The sequence below is a fragment of the Pinus tabuliformis genome, chromosome 5_2, assembly GCF_031772625.1.
Source record: "Pinus tabuliformis cultivar Carrire ecotype Pingquan chromosome 5_2, CPIR1, whole genome shotgun sequence".
NCBI lineage: Eukaryota > Viridiplantae > Streptophyta > Pinopsida > Pinales > Pinaceae > Pinus > Pinus tabuliformis.
Genome location: NC_142306.1, coordinates 831,040,559 through 831,055,919, shown reverse-complemented (window position 1 = coordinate 831,055,919; position 15,361 = coordinate 831,040,559). Strand labels below are relative to the sequence as shown.

Genomic DNA, 15,361 nt, shown 5'->3' with positions numbered 1-15,361 from the left:
AGCAGACTCTACATGTGCTCATGGGGAGCATGGATGGTATAGTGCATCTTAGCATGAACAAAGGGGGAGTTTAATAAGATAATTCAACATGTACATAGGGGGAGCATGATCAATATTCAACTGTTCATATATGAAAGTCTTGATTTTGGTCAGCCCTTTGCCCTTGATATCAAAGGGGGAGAATATCTTGGTCCTCCATTTGCCCTTGATGTCAAAGGGGGAGAATACTTTGGTGTTGCTTTCTATCTCTAACAGTTTCTACATCTTGCAGTAATCAACACCAACATGGTTGCCATCAAGTCCAAAAGGGGAGATTGTTGGCATTATGATGCATGTGTTGTAATTGCTGGCAACCCACTTGTAGCATAACAACTCACTTGTATATGGTAACTAGATGAATCTACTTAACTGGATGAATCTAAAGGAGAGATATAAGATGTGACAGAATGCATGACAATTGTGATGTGACAAAATGCAAGGTAGTTCAAAGGAATCATTTCAGAAGTAATATGGAAAATTACTGTATAACAAGTCTATTCAGAGGTAATAGGGCATTGGTACAAAAGAACAAGAAGATGGAACTAAGGTCTATTGATCAAAATAAACAAGGTAAAGGAAAAGGTTGATGTAAAGTAGTTTAAGAAGTATATATGCAAATCCACTTAGTAAAAACAACGTATACATGTTGGTCTATAGAACAAAAAGAGCATATATGTATGCATGCACTCCCATAGGAGGAAAAGCGCGTACATGTTGGAAAACCAAGCTTTTGGTTCGAGGTATTTGGTCCAAGGTATTTTAGTCCAAGGTATTGGTCCTAAGTCGTTTTGGTTCGAGGTATTGACAAATGATCTAAGTATATAAAGAGGAGAAGATCAAAGGGCTAAGTGCACAAGTAATGAATATCTTATGAAGTGTTTGATCAAAAAGCAAATATGCATGTTATAGGTTTCTAATGCTTTGCTTGATTTGAACTAAGGATGCGCTTGAGTGATCGATGATGGATGAGATCTAATGATGGATCAGGATCATAATGACTTACCATTATGAGATCTGATAATGGATAGGCTAGATCTAATTTCTAGCGCATGTTTTATCCTTTATAAGTGATGATCTTGGTATGTCTGAAGTTTGGAATTGCAGTAAGTATTTGCAGATCTGTACACTGGTTCACTTTGATGAAGTTGTGTATACATGTTGGCTTGACTTTTCCAAGTAGTGTATGCAAAAGAAAAGCTTGATGTTCATGGAAGACTGATCTACCATATCAGTGTTGTTGTTTTACTACTGTTTGTTAATGATTTCTTCTTAGATATGAAAGTAGAACTGAATGAATAAGGAATTTGAATTTGATTGATTGATTGATTGAAAAAGAAGGGTGATCCTTGTTACTATTTGTTTAGAACTTCATAATATGACAATAGATCTTCAGAATGTCATTGATTGGTACAATTTTTGGTTCAGAGGTTTTATGATTCAATATCTTTAGAACTGTATGTAGGTTGGGCAAAAGGAAGTAGCATATACATGCAGGTTTGCTTCATTGAAGGAGTGTACACATTCTCACACATGCCTTTTGAGGTTACAATTAGTTTTGGTTGTTGGTTTAGATCTATGGACTAGTTACAGTGATTTGTCTGTTCCAGTTGATTGGTTGAATTTTATTAAGTTTGAATGAATGGTTGATTCAATTTTGTTAGAGGTTCAGTGATTGTTTGATTCAGTTGTGTCAGAGGTTCAAAGGTTTCAGTGATTTATTTTTCCAGTTATATCAGAGATTGATGATTAGGTTTCAATGATTGGTTGATGTAGATGTATTTGATGGTTGTATTGCAGTGGTGATTGATTTTGAGCTTCAATGTCACGAATGGGTCCAGTGTGAAAATTTGATGAAATGTGGCCTTCTTATTGTAGTATTGTGTACCCGGAGCATCTAGTGTGAAAATTTATGAAATGTGGTCCTTGGAGGATACTGAGGGTTGGAGCGTTCAATGAGGAAGTTGAAGCTTCCTGCCAGCAGTGGTTGGTGATTTTATCAGGGGTTGGAGCTCCCTTCTAGTAGCAGCTAGACAATGAGTGAAGGTTGAAGCCTTCTATAGGTTGAAGCCTACGTACCAGTAAATATATCGGCTAGTACAAGAACTAGGGGATTGTAGCTCCCTTCCAGAAGGAGTTGGAGAATGAGAGAAGGTTGCACGCTTCTGCAGGTGGGTGCCTATGTACTGGTATGAGTCTACACCAGTACAAGATTGTAAACATATTTTCTTCTTATTATAAGAAGATAGAGATGACAACAGTAGGTGGTTTTTACTCACATTGGGTTTCCACCTTGACTCTTGGTGTTCATCTGTGTTGCTTATGTGTGATGGTTTATTCTGTTATTATAGCACATGGTTGCTGTTTAATGTTTAATAAAGTACTGATGCAATGATTAAATATCAATATATGGTGAATTAATTGAATCATAAGTTCAGTTGATATACGATGGTTTCCTTAAGAACAGTTGTGTGCACACGCAAGTTCCCTTGTCTAAGGTAGCATATATAAATATGCTTATGGAAATGAAAAAGATATTGATTTGTAAATACTGATTCACCCCCCTTCTCAATATTATTTCCAATAGTGGCCACACAAGAAGGTGGACAAGAAGCCCTCAAGAGGAGTAGAAGGTTAAGCTTTGGATTCATGGTTCAAGCTTGATTTCACCCTCATCGCATGCATGGTGAGCATAATTATGGGTAGTGTGTGGTAGATGGATAGTGGTGCCAAATACCATATGATGAGAAACCGAGAATTTTTTAGTGACTTGGAGGAGAAAGATATCTAGATGCACATCAACATGAGAGATGACGGAAGATATAGTGTGATCGATATTAGTACAATTGATTTTCAGAGGGAGTCTGGTTCCCCTCTTGAAACTCAAGGATGTCATGTGTGTTTTGGGTCTGAAGAAGAATCTCATTTTAGTTTATATGTTGGAAGACATTGGCTACAATGTGATATTCAACAAAGGGAAGGATTTAGTGAGACACATAGCCACGGGACAAGTGAAGCGGATTGAGGTTCATGTGAAGAATATTTACAAATAAGATGTGGAAGATTGTGTAGCATTGAGCTCAAAATAAGAGAAGGTACAGAGCTGAGATATTGATGAATTATGGCATATAATAATTTTCCGTTTGCATCATGGCACTTTGAAGATCATGTAATAGATTGCTACAAGCCTCCCCAAAGGAGCACTAGAGCAGTGAGATACATGAAAAGGGTATACATTGGGGAAGTACATAAAATCCAACTTCAATGATTGGGACAGTAAAGTGGAAGGAGTCGTTAAAATGATTCACTCTAATGTGAGTTAACCTTTCTCAACAACCTCCACTACCAAACACATGTATTATGTAATATTTGTAGATGGTTTCTCACGAAAGTGCTGAATCTTCTACATGCAGAAGAAAGAGTAGACATTCTCCAAGTTTATTGAATTTTAAGCACTTGTTGAGAAAAAAACTGACAAGAAATTGAAGGATCTCAAGAGCTATAAAAAATGTTAGTATGCGTCGAATGAGTTTAAAATTTTTTTTGCAAAGGAAGGAATTCAACATGAGTCAACAATATCCAACAACCCACAATATAATGGGTGGCTGAGAGGAAGAGCATACGTATTGTGGGAGAAAAAAGGGAGATGTTGCATGACCAAGGCCTACCACTACACATATGGGATGAAGCATGCAACACAACGATCTATTTGCAGAACAAGAGCCCTCAACAGATTCTTGGCATGAGTACACCAGAGGAATATTTTTCAGGGAAGAAACTAGACGTGTCACACTTCCATATATTTGGATCATCAGTTTACTGTCATGTTTCCAAGGAATCAAGGAAAAATATAGAGCCAACAATAGAGTTAGGCATATTTATGGGGTACATAGAAACACCTCATAACTATTGTGTGTACTTGTCATCCCTTAGGATGAAAAATTGTCATAGGGAGCTTCATTTTCATTCAGATTAGGATATTTTAGCTCCAAAAGAAGAACCTCAGGAATTTGTGGAGGTACCAAAAGAAGAGGAGTATAGAGTGGAAACAACCACTCAAGCAAAGACATCCAAATAAGGAAGGAAATGAACCAAGGAAGCTGAAATATTATTGCAAGATGATAGAGATATTGTGGTAGCACCCACTTCTTAGCACATGTAGAGGAGGTTACCAGATCAGTACATTAGCTACATGGATTTGATGAGTGAGCTTGTAGAGACTGAGCTATCCTCCTTTAAGGAAGCTATAGAGAAACCAGTATGGAAGCATCGAGAAACACAAGGCCATATCTGTGGCCAAGGGGTTCTCTAAAGTGGAGGGAATTGACTATGAGGAGACCTTTTCTCCAATAGAAAGGTTCTCTTCTATCATATCGATTATAACACTTGTAGCGCAGATGGGATGTGTTAGGCCTTATAATTTCCTAGGCTGAAAAGGAAGCTGAGAAGGGTAACCTCAAACCACTTCAGCTCAATAGCTAGCCCTACTAAGCATGAGAGGGATCTCTCTAAGTCTCTTATCAGTGATATGACTTTAAAGCAAATGAATTTTAGGCTAAATATGTGTATTTGTTTTTTTGTTTGTGAAAAATTGGTTTTTAGGGTTTGCTGAACTTAAGGTTGGGAGCCAAAAATAGGTCTAGGCTATAGGAGTGCAGGAGCAAATATGAGAAGGAGCTAGATATCAGAAGCCATGGTGTATTTTGAATATTTTCAGTGTAGTATAGAAGATATAGTGTGGAAGAAACTAATGAGGATAAATAAACATGATTTCATTAGCTTAGGGAGACATACAAATAACCATGAAAACTAAATAACAGAGCTTGAAAAACAAGAATTCTATGTATTTTACTGTAAGACATCCATAGAAAGAAGAGATATAATGTAGATAAATATGTTTAGACCATTAGAAAACAAAAATAATGAAGTACAAGCACCATGAATTCACTGGGCTAGAGTTCCTTGAAAATAGCTGCAACCTGTCTTTGTATTAGCTAAAAAGATGATTACATGCAAGCTTCCTTCACAAAAAGTTAAACCCTCTTCTGCTGAGGAGAAATGATACTTATAGACTCTCCTAAACCACTTTCCCACCCTTAGGAGTCAAATTCCTTAGTGGCGGAACTGACTCCAAGATTCTCTCAACCAACAGGTGAGAGTGAGAAGGTGAAACTCAAACACTTCATGAAGAGTTTGTTTAGGAGTTTTCTTCTTTTATGAGGCCTAGTAGACATCAAAAACAACCTATGATGTCCATTTATACATGCCTACATCACCTAGCCTTGAAAATAGATCCATTACATAGAGAATTTGGACTTTGACTAAGTCAAACTAGAAACTAGAAATTTTACACAGTGAAATTTACAAATTAAAACACAGAAAAGTGCAGAAGCACATCACCGAATTTGAGCTAATTGTGAGGTGCCTTCCAGAGGTCAAAATGAAAATCTAAGAGAATGATCAACTAGCCCTTCAAGTCTAGTTTGCATAAAAGTTTTAATTCCTGAATTTCAAGCATGGGAAGTCTTTCAAAAATCCATTCTCCCAAGGTCGCTCAAGAAGCGCAACGCCTATCAAAAAAGGGTCCAGAATGCTTGTTTTTTGCCACTTTTTTTCCTTTTTCTCCAAAACTGAGCCCCCTATACATAATCTGGGAAAATTTGTTTTTAGAGGATGGAAAGAGCTTTCCAAAAATGTAGACCTCTCCTCAAATGGAGGCCTGACCTGAATTTCTGAATTTAGACCAAAAATTCTCAAAAAACATAAAATGCTCAGAATTGGCTCAAAATTTGAGGGAAGGTGAAAAAAAATATTTGTTATAGCTTCATTGATCCTTAGCAAGCATCTCCAAGTTTCCGTCATCCTTTTTGTCTTTTTTGGCCTCCTTGAGCTTGTTTTCAAGTTGCTTTACCTTGACATTGGCGATCATGTTTTGAGCTTGGTAGTGGTTCGCCATGTGTCTAAGAAACTAATTGTCTCTGTTTTCCTTCTCAAGGAGATTCTCCAAATTTTCATTCACTCTATTGAGCCAATATTACTTATCTTAATGGACCTTAAGGGCAATCTTATCCTCTAGGTCAAGGTCCTCATTTAGCAAAATGTGTTCTTGCTCTTCTTGCAAAGCTTTCTTGAGGCCTCTTGTTATTGGTCTTTTCCTTTTTCCTCTTCCCTCTGATGCTTCAAGCTCGCTTGATTCCATGATATCCTTACCTTTGCTAACTTGCTGCATTAACTTGGCTTTTTCCTTTTCTAGGATCAACACTTTTTCTTTGAATTGAATGTTTTCCTGTTCAAGGAATGATATAACATACTTTGCCCTTTCCAAATTGATTGCTAGCTCCTTGATTTGGTAGTCCTTATCCTTGATAGTCTGCCTCATGTTGGTGGTATGATCCTCAGTCTTTGAACCAACCAGTTCAAACTCATTCTCAAGTTTGGGTAGCTGAGTCTTCTTCACTGTTTTGCTAGATGACCCCACCTCTGTTTGTTGTTTTGGCACATTTGGAGACTGAGATGTTGCATTTTCCTCATACCATTTCAAGTTTGCTTCCAAAAAGGCTTGCCAAGCCATACCTCTCTCTGTTAGTTGGTGAAGGACAATGGCTTTGATGATATTGTGATGGAACAATTTTTGGGAGTTCTCTTTGTCCTTTAATTGTATTTTTTCAGACATCTTGGAAATGCTCCTGAATAGATAATTACACATGTTGAGTGGATTTTGAGATGTGAAATGCATCAGGAAGCGGATATGATAGGCATATAACTTGGAGAATCTCCCTTCACAAGTGAAGAACCTCATGACAATTTTCATCAAAGGGGCATATTTCTCCAATAAATATCTGAAAGGCATGAGGTGACTATGTGTATCTCTATATGGCATCTTCAAGAATGGCTTGTAATATTCAAGATCTAGGTTCATTCCTTTGAATCAATATTCACCATTGTTTGATAACCTAGTTGCAATTGAGATTGAGGCCACTGAAAAATGGAACTCAACACCAGTAGTGACAACAGTTTGTCCTTTCAGTTGAGTTGCCACCCAATCTATTAGTTGCTCATGAAACCTCATGCCGCTCACCCTTTAGAAAAAATCCAGGCAATGGACATCCTTAAAGCATTGTTTGATGAAAGGATTGGACTTGATTGTATTGCAATTTGATGGTTCATATCTGAGGATCTTCCCTACTTTATGTTGTCTTTTTCTTTCTGGCAAAGGTTCTGCTTCCATGATGACACAAAGCCCTAGCAGCAGGCAGCGAAAATAAGATGTGAGGTGTGAATGGAAATGAAGTGATTTTTTGACAAAATGATGGGAGAGTCTTGAGAAAGGTGAGAGAAATTTTGAAACTGATGAAAAATGTGTGCAGAGATGGTGGAAATATGATTTTCTTGTAGGTGGCAAAAACAGGGTTTATGATGAAACTTGTCCAAAAAACTCTAGGAATGAGCTAGTGTTTTGATTTTTGAGTGTTAAAACTTTGTTTTGAGGTGGGTAAAATGGCTATAATGGCTCACTAATCGTCTATGTGGGTTTAGGATATCATTTTACATGATTTAGAAATAAAAAATAATGAAGACCGTTTTCACCCTTTCATTTCCTATGTAAATTTTCACTACAAACCCTAGCTTGAAGACTTATTGACATGATATGAAATTGGAAAAGAAAGAGATGGAGGATGATCATCTAATTACTTGTTCCTTAGCTTAGAAGTTGGTAAAATAAAGCTTGCAAGTGAAAATTTGAAGCTTAGGAGAGTTTTGGTGAATTTTGAGGTACTTTGTCCTGCGTGCAGCGCAGTGTTCCTACGTGCAATGCCAAAGTGCAACGCAGTTATTCTATGTGCAGTGCCTCTCTACTGAGCATAGCGCAATGCTTCTATGCACAACACCCTCAAATTTTTGCTAGATTTTGCTAGGAAAACAAGTTTTTGCTTTTTTGGGCAAGAGAGCTTGATGATAAAGAGTGAATAGGATATGAATGAAGCTATCGTTCTATAGATTGAAAAAGTCACCCCGTGTTTGGTACACTAGGATCAACAACTATCTCACTGGATTGGGCTTCACAAAAAGTGAAGCGGATGCAAGCCTTTATCATATTGTTGTTGAAGGTAAATTATTATTTATATTATTATATGTCGATGATTTATTTTTAACCGGCGATGAGAAGTTGATCAGTTCTTTCAAAGAGGATCTTGCAAGAGAATTGGAATCGATCATCAAATGGGCTAGATACAATGCATCTTTACTTGATATGCAGCAAAATTGGAACTCCTATATCAAGACTAATACAATTTAGAAACATTGACCAAGTTGGAATATTTGTTTAACAACTCAAAGTAAATAAATTTAAACTTATCAAAACTTATCCAATAACCAAAACTACTTCTAGAAGTTCCAAAATTCAAAGATTTCTAAAATAAAATTGTTTGATATGTTTGCGCAACAGTTGCATAACAGAGGGCATAAGTCTTCAAATTGGTATGGTTACAGGTGGTCTCTGTGCAAACTTGAGTATGTAGATGTGCCTGAGATGACTTGGTGTTGATGTATAACCCACTGAGTGCTTCCTTCCATGCTTACAAGCCTTCAAAATGACTGTTTTTAGTCTTCCCAACAAATGCATAGCAAGTCTCCTACGAAACAGGGATCAAATTTATGGAAAGATAGGGTTCAAAGATGAAATCATATATCCTGAATCAAGCCACTTGGTACAAATATGAGGGAATTTTATGTAGATGAGAGTTTTCTTGAGAGAAACTTCTCTCATTTTCAAAAAATTCCTAATCCATTTCCTCACAATGTGCACCCAAACATCATAACTAAAACATGAAATGATAAAACCTCAAAAATAGACTGTAAATATGCATTTTACTCTTCCAATACATGATACCTATAAATAAACTCAAGGAGTTTTTTTTCCTTGGCTTGTTCTTGGAAAAAACCTGTTTCCATTTTTTGAAATTCATTTCCATCTGGTCCTAAAATGCTTTTGAAAATGATGACAAAAAAAATTAGTTTCATAGCAAATTCATATCAGAGTGTGGCAAACCTCCATGGTTGATATGGCTGCAGATATTTCTTGGAAAAATGAAGAAAATGGGCATGTTTGTAATGATAGTTAGATGGTGTAGAACCCCTGATGTATTTTTTTCAATGCCTGCAGACCTTCAAGATAGCTAACTCCAACTTGCACAACATATGCACAACGACCACATACCTTGAGCTTAAACCTCCTCCTTCAACTCTGCAACCTTCTTTGAAACCTCATACTAGTTTAGAGCTCGAATTTCACCTTGGATGAAGGAAAAAGAGGGATGGCTTGCAGAATTTTTGAATTTAATGCCACCACAATCCCTTTCATGTCATGATGATGAAATTTGAAATCATGGAGGAATGAGAAGTATAAACCGCTAGCAGACCCATGACATGACCCCTTAAACTCTAATAATGACCTCTCATGGACTATTATACCTTTACAAATTCGACCTAGGGATAAAATACCCCTTTATGACATCAAAATTTACAATGAACTTAACTTGTATGACTCTTTATACAATGACCCTTTAGGCTATGAAATTTAGTGACTCATAGGCTAAAATTGAAAAAAAGACCCCCAAAATGAAATAGTAAGATAGGAAAACACACTTTGATTCCTAGATTATAGGATCCTAACAACTTCCATCATTTTATTTTTGAAAGAATCATTCTAAAAATATACACCATTCCCAAAGTTACTAATGGACTCTATGAAGGCACACGTTTTGTAGGAGTATAAAAAGATTAGCTAAAGCTAAATTGTAGAAAGAGAGATGTGAATCACAAGTCTCAATTTTATTTGTATTAGATTCTAATTTCATGAATTATTTATTTTCCCTTTAAATTTTAATACTTTCTGATTAAGAATTTGTATTATAACGTACAATTTTGCATCATAAATTTTAGGGCATATGTTGAGAATTCGAGTACCTCCCTTGCCTTATACACCATGTCCTATTGGAGCAAAGTGGATTCAAGTTACCAAGTTCCAGTGATAAAGTGTCAAGTGTTTGGCCAAAATCACGGTTGAATTCGACATAGTTGCAAAGAGCAGGGACTGAAAAAATGTGAACAAAAGGGCTAATAGAGAGGCATGGTCAGGTTGACACATAAGCAATGATAATATTTTGAAATATAACTGTAACTTTGCCTACAAATATCTGATTATGCATGAGTTCATTCTATCTGTCGCACCACACCCCCCCCCCCCCCCCAAAAAAAAAAAAAAAAAAAAAACATACCAACACAGTATACTCAAAATGGTTGGAATTATGCATGAGTTCAGGGTCACCACCATGGCTTGTGACAATTTATTTGGACATTTCACCATGATTTATTACAACTCTGTAGTGGAATTTTGTGGAGTAACACAAGCTACCTATAAAACAAATCTTTTCTTGAGTTCTTATAACTAGCTACCCATCTTGCCTGTTAAACCATATAGATCTTATATACAACATAGGTACATGACCCCATGCCACCAGTGCCTCAACATCCTCTTAAGCCTTCTATCCTTATACAAAATACATGATTAATAATTTAATTGAGTATAAATCACCACTTCTGTGACCCTACGGGCCCACTATTTTACCACTTGTCTCTTTATCTTTTTATAACCCAACCATGTGGGCCCACTATTTTACCACTTATCTTATAATAACCCAAGATGCATGATGGACACCACAAAAAAGAGCTCTATTTAAACAACACATCGGATTACTTTCCATGAAAGACAAATTGAAAAGTTGGCATTTAATGAGGAAGGTTTTAGTCAAGTGATAATAGGTACTATGTCCTATTATTTGAATCAATGAGTCTATTCAATGGAGGGTAACTTGTTGCTAGAGAACCCCATAAGCCAGAGCTGAGTCAGAGATTTTCTATTTTGAGAATAGGAGAAGCAACAATACAAGAGGAAGCGTCTTCGAACAATAGAAGGTAGCAGACAATATAGAAATCAACACACCAGTTCAACAAACTGGATAGGGATGTGAGAGATGATATGATAAGAGAACGTTAACCAGGGAATTCTTATAGAGTACTCCTATAGAATTTGATGGCCTCTTGCCTGTAGAGATTGAGGCCTCATACTTATGAGTTTTTGGGCTTTATGCTGAAGATGACTAATGCTGCAAAAAGTATGGGTCGAACTTGGCTGCACACAATGGGGTCAAGTATGTCATGGAGAATCCTAGCTCACAACAACATTATGGGATTATGGGACTTGCTAATTTGTTTGAGATATGCAAGTTCGCAAACCCACAACACCCACAACCTATTATTGTGTGTTCTGTTTGAGCTCGGTATATGGTTTGAATAATGAGAGCCCTTTCTTTGAACAAGACAAAACATATCATCCTACTAAAGGGACTTCACATACATTGATGAATTGTTAAGGGTTGCATTGGTGCTCTTGACACTATGGACAAGAGCACAAGATGTGGAGGATTTTGGAGGAATTGCTAAAAGTGAAGGCTAGGAAGAATATGCTTAGAATGCAAAATAATGGAGACACACCCTTCACATATGCCAATGTCACCCTTGCAAGCATGGAGTTGGGTTACATGCCCACTATAGATCTCAAAACAAGTCTGAATAACTTTGTGAAATGTTACTTGAGCTATTATGGTGTACATGGTAGGGTCCCATGAATATGCAAACTAATGAACATGTAAGCTAACTTCTTCTCATAGTTTACATATTCATTTGACACAATGGAAAAACATGTAAGATAATGAACAAGTAAGTTGACTTCATCTCATATTTACATATTTATATGACATAATGGAAATACCTATGTGAAATTTATGAAGACAAAGGCTTACTATTTGCAATTGCAATTATTGCACCAGTAAAATCAGTTTTGCCTCTCTTTTATTCCTGGCTTGCGAAATTGCTAACTTTAATCCTTATGACCTTATGACATGCTAACTTTAATCCTTATGACCTTATGACATGCTAACATTGATCCTTCTGACATTCTTAGCTTGTAGGATTGTCCCCGACTCATTTGTTCAATCCAAAAGGTAAACCCACATACCTTGCACATAAATACACAAAGCCAAAAAGTAAGTAGCTCAAGTTGTAGAGGCAATATTAGAATCAAACCCTGTTTCTCTTCACCCTCAACTACAATGACTTTGGTAAGCTTCCAACAACTTAGATTGCATGTCAAAGTTAGATTCAACAACTTATTATCACCGTTATTAAGACAAGACTGACAGTGCCATATTACTTGCATCATAACTATGTATGTTTATTGGAAGAATTGAATCACACACAAACTCAAAATCCCTCTTCCTTTCCATTTAATGTGATATGGACTATATAGCTTAAAGAGCCCAAAGCTCTACAAATCATACATGATATGTGTAGATAAACATATTGAAGACGAAAGAGTTGTGGAAACCAACAATACATGAGACATGTGCAACTTATTGTGATGGTTTAGAGATTTGCTTAGGCAAGACCAGCTAGCTAGAAAATGGCTTGAAAATAGACCAAAAGTAGATGAAACAACACTTATACAATGACTGAGGGTCATTACTTGCTAAGAAAGTGATAGTGATGGAAAGTGTAGGAGCAATGCTGGCAAGTGTAGGAACAATGGTGAGCAATGTGTATGTTTACACACGAGGTTACTGTCATCGCGTCACTCTTCAGAAAAGATATGATCATGTAATTTTAGCATAAAGTAAAATGTTATGTATTGATGTTAGCATTAGTCAATTGAAACTGAAACTTTCTTAATGAATTGAGACTTATCATAAGCTTGCACATATTTTGCTTCGATATAAGGCCAAATAAGGTCTCTAAATTTCGTAGCGATTGACATAGTAACTGAGAATTTTCTTATTGGTTGAATAAAATTATTTATAAAATATAACTTTAAAATTTTAGAATAATTACCTTGATTTCTACCTTGGTTTTTGTGCAATATAATAAAATAGAAAAGGTTCATAACAATTTTCCCACGGAAACTAATAAAGAGGAGAACATCCCATTCTCATGAATATACAAGGAGGAGACCATTCCATTCTCATAAAGATACAAAAAAGAGACCATTCCATTCTCATGGATATACAAGGAAGAGATCATTTCACCCTCAGTAATGGTACGAGATGAGAGATGATAAAGAATCACACTTATGTTACCCTAACATGTTTAGAGAAAATAAAGTTGAAATGCCAAAGATTTAATATTAAAAATATACATAGTTGTAGAGAATACATAAAATAATTATAATATAAAATGATTTATGATTAATAACTATAATGGAAAATTAAGTGATTTATGAGAGGGGGCAGCTTATGTACGCCTTCGTAGAGTTAGGGGGCAACTTATGTATGCCTTGGTAGAATTAGCAGCCAAATAGTTGCCCACAGTTACTTACAAGTGGGTCCCTTGTCCCACAAACAAAGAGGTCTCATACGCCAATTTTATGTCTAGTTTGGCCATGACTTTAAAATTAGATAATAATAATAATAATTATCATTATATGTGGATATGTATGTTTTCGAAATACGATTTCTTGAATTTTAATTTAACTAAAATATTCATAATATTATTCATATATCAAATATTGAGAATTATTTTAAATATGTTATTAATTAATTAAAAAATGTTCTATGAATGAGTTAATTTTTTTTGAAATAAAATATTAATAACCATAATATTATAATAAAATCTATTTACAAATTAAAAATTGACCATGATAAAATAATAAAAAATTTCAACCATATAAAATATATAATAAAATAAATACCAATCATAAAATAAATACTAATAACTAATTATCATGTTATCAACCACTTAATTTATATAACTATACCATTAAAAAAAACAACATAATCTAATAGTCTAAAACCACATGTAATAATTCATAACTAAAACTAAAACAACTCGTAATAATTCATAACTAAAACTAAAAGTAGTATAAAATTTATTAAATCAAACCGACATTGGTATCATGAAATGAACCGTTGCGAGCAGAGAGTTATCTGCGTGAAATGACCCATGAAGGCCATACAAATCAATATACAAGCGGTACCTTGATTTGTTGCAAGCGATCTTGAAACAAAAGCAAGCAGTGTGACAGTGCTCAAATATTGCATAGCTTCTAATTTCCGGAACAGATTATCAGCAGCCTCGATGTCGTTTTCTCCAAGTACGCTCTTGGACGGTTTTCATTATGGTGTTTCATGCATAAAGGGCGTCAAAGGAAAGATGGAGGATTTCCACAAGGCCACAACTTTCAATATTCGTCCTCTGCCAACTTCCAAACAATCAGAGTCAGAGTCACAGTCACAGTCACTCCATGTCCCCTTTTTCGGTGTATTTGATGGTCACGGAGGCAGGAAAGCTGCAAATTTTGCCGCAGAAGTGGCAGACGAAATAAAAAGGAAGAATAGTATTGAAGAGGCAGTGAGAGCCGGGTACTTGAAAACAGATGAAGGGTTTTTGAGCAAGGGAACTGACATGGTTAGCGGTACTACTTGCGTAAGTGCTGTGATCATAGGGAACTTATTAGTTGTTTCTAATGCTGGGGATAGCCGAGCAGTTATTAGCAGAAGAAGGGGAGAGGCCCAAGCTCTGACATGTGATCACAACCCTGGAAGGCCAGACGAGCAACAACGCATAGAGAAACGGGGTGGATATGTTTATCGCATAGGCACAGTTTGGCGAGTTCAGGGAGGGCTAGCAGTGTCCAGGGCAATAGGCGATGCCAACTTCAAACAATTGATATCAGCTGAACCAGATACCACAATTATTCCAATTACAGGGGACTGTGACTTTTTAATTCTGGCATCCGATGGCCTGTGGGACGAGGTGAGTGATCAAGAAGCGGTGGATATTGCGAAGCCTTTTTGCCTCCAGAATGAGGTGCCTGAAGTTAATCGGATACCATTAGTAGGTCCTTCATCTGCTTGCCAGAAGCTGGTGCAGGTAGCACGAGCCAGAGGATCCAATGATGATATAACTGTTATGATAGTTCAGCTCTCACATTTTTTGAAGGCTGAGAAAAATCTGTAGAGAATCCAACGTTGCCATCAAGGGTGGGGAAATCCTTAGAGATTCCAACTAACTCAAATTTGATCATTATATGTTTCATTAAACGATGAATACTTGAAAAACAAAGATCCCACCTTGTTAATTTTGTGGCTAATTAATTCCTGATTATTATATCTATAATTTTGATTGGAAAAAATTTGGATTATTATTTAAATAATTAACTAGTAATTTAAAAAATAAAATATCTATGGTCAATATTTTTATTTTTAAAATATTT

The 15,361-nt window shown here is 36.1% G+C and overlaps 1 pseudogene; it reads left to right on the top strand.

Annotated features, from left to right (window-relative positions):
• The first annotated feature begins 14,223 nt into the window (after nucleotides 1-14,223).
• LOC149161894 (putative protein phosphatase 2C 53 pseudogene) lies at nucleotides 14,224-15,105 on the top strand (annotated as a pseudogene).
• Nucleotides 15,106-15,361: the final 256 nt, after the last annotated feature.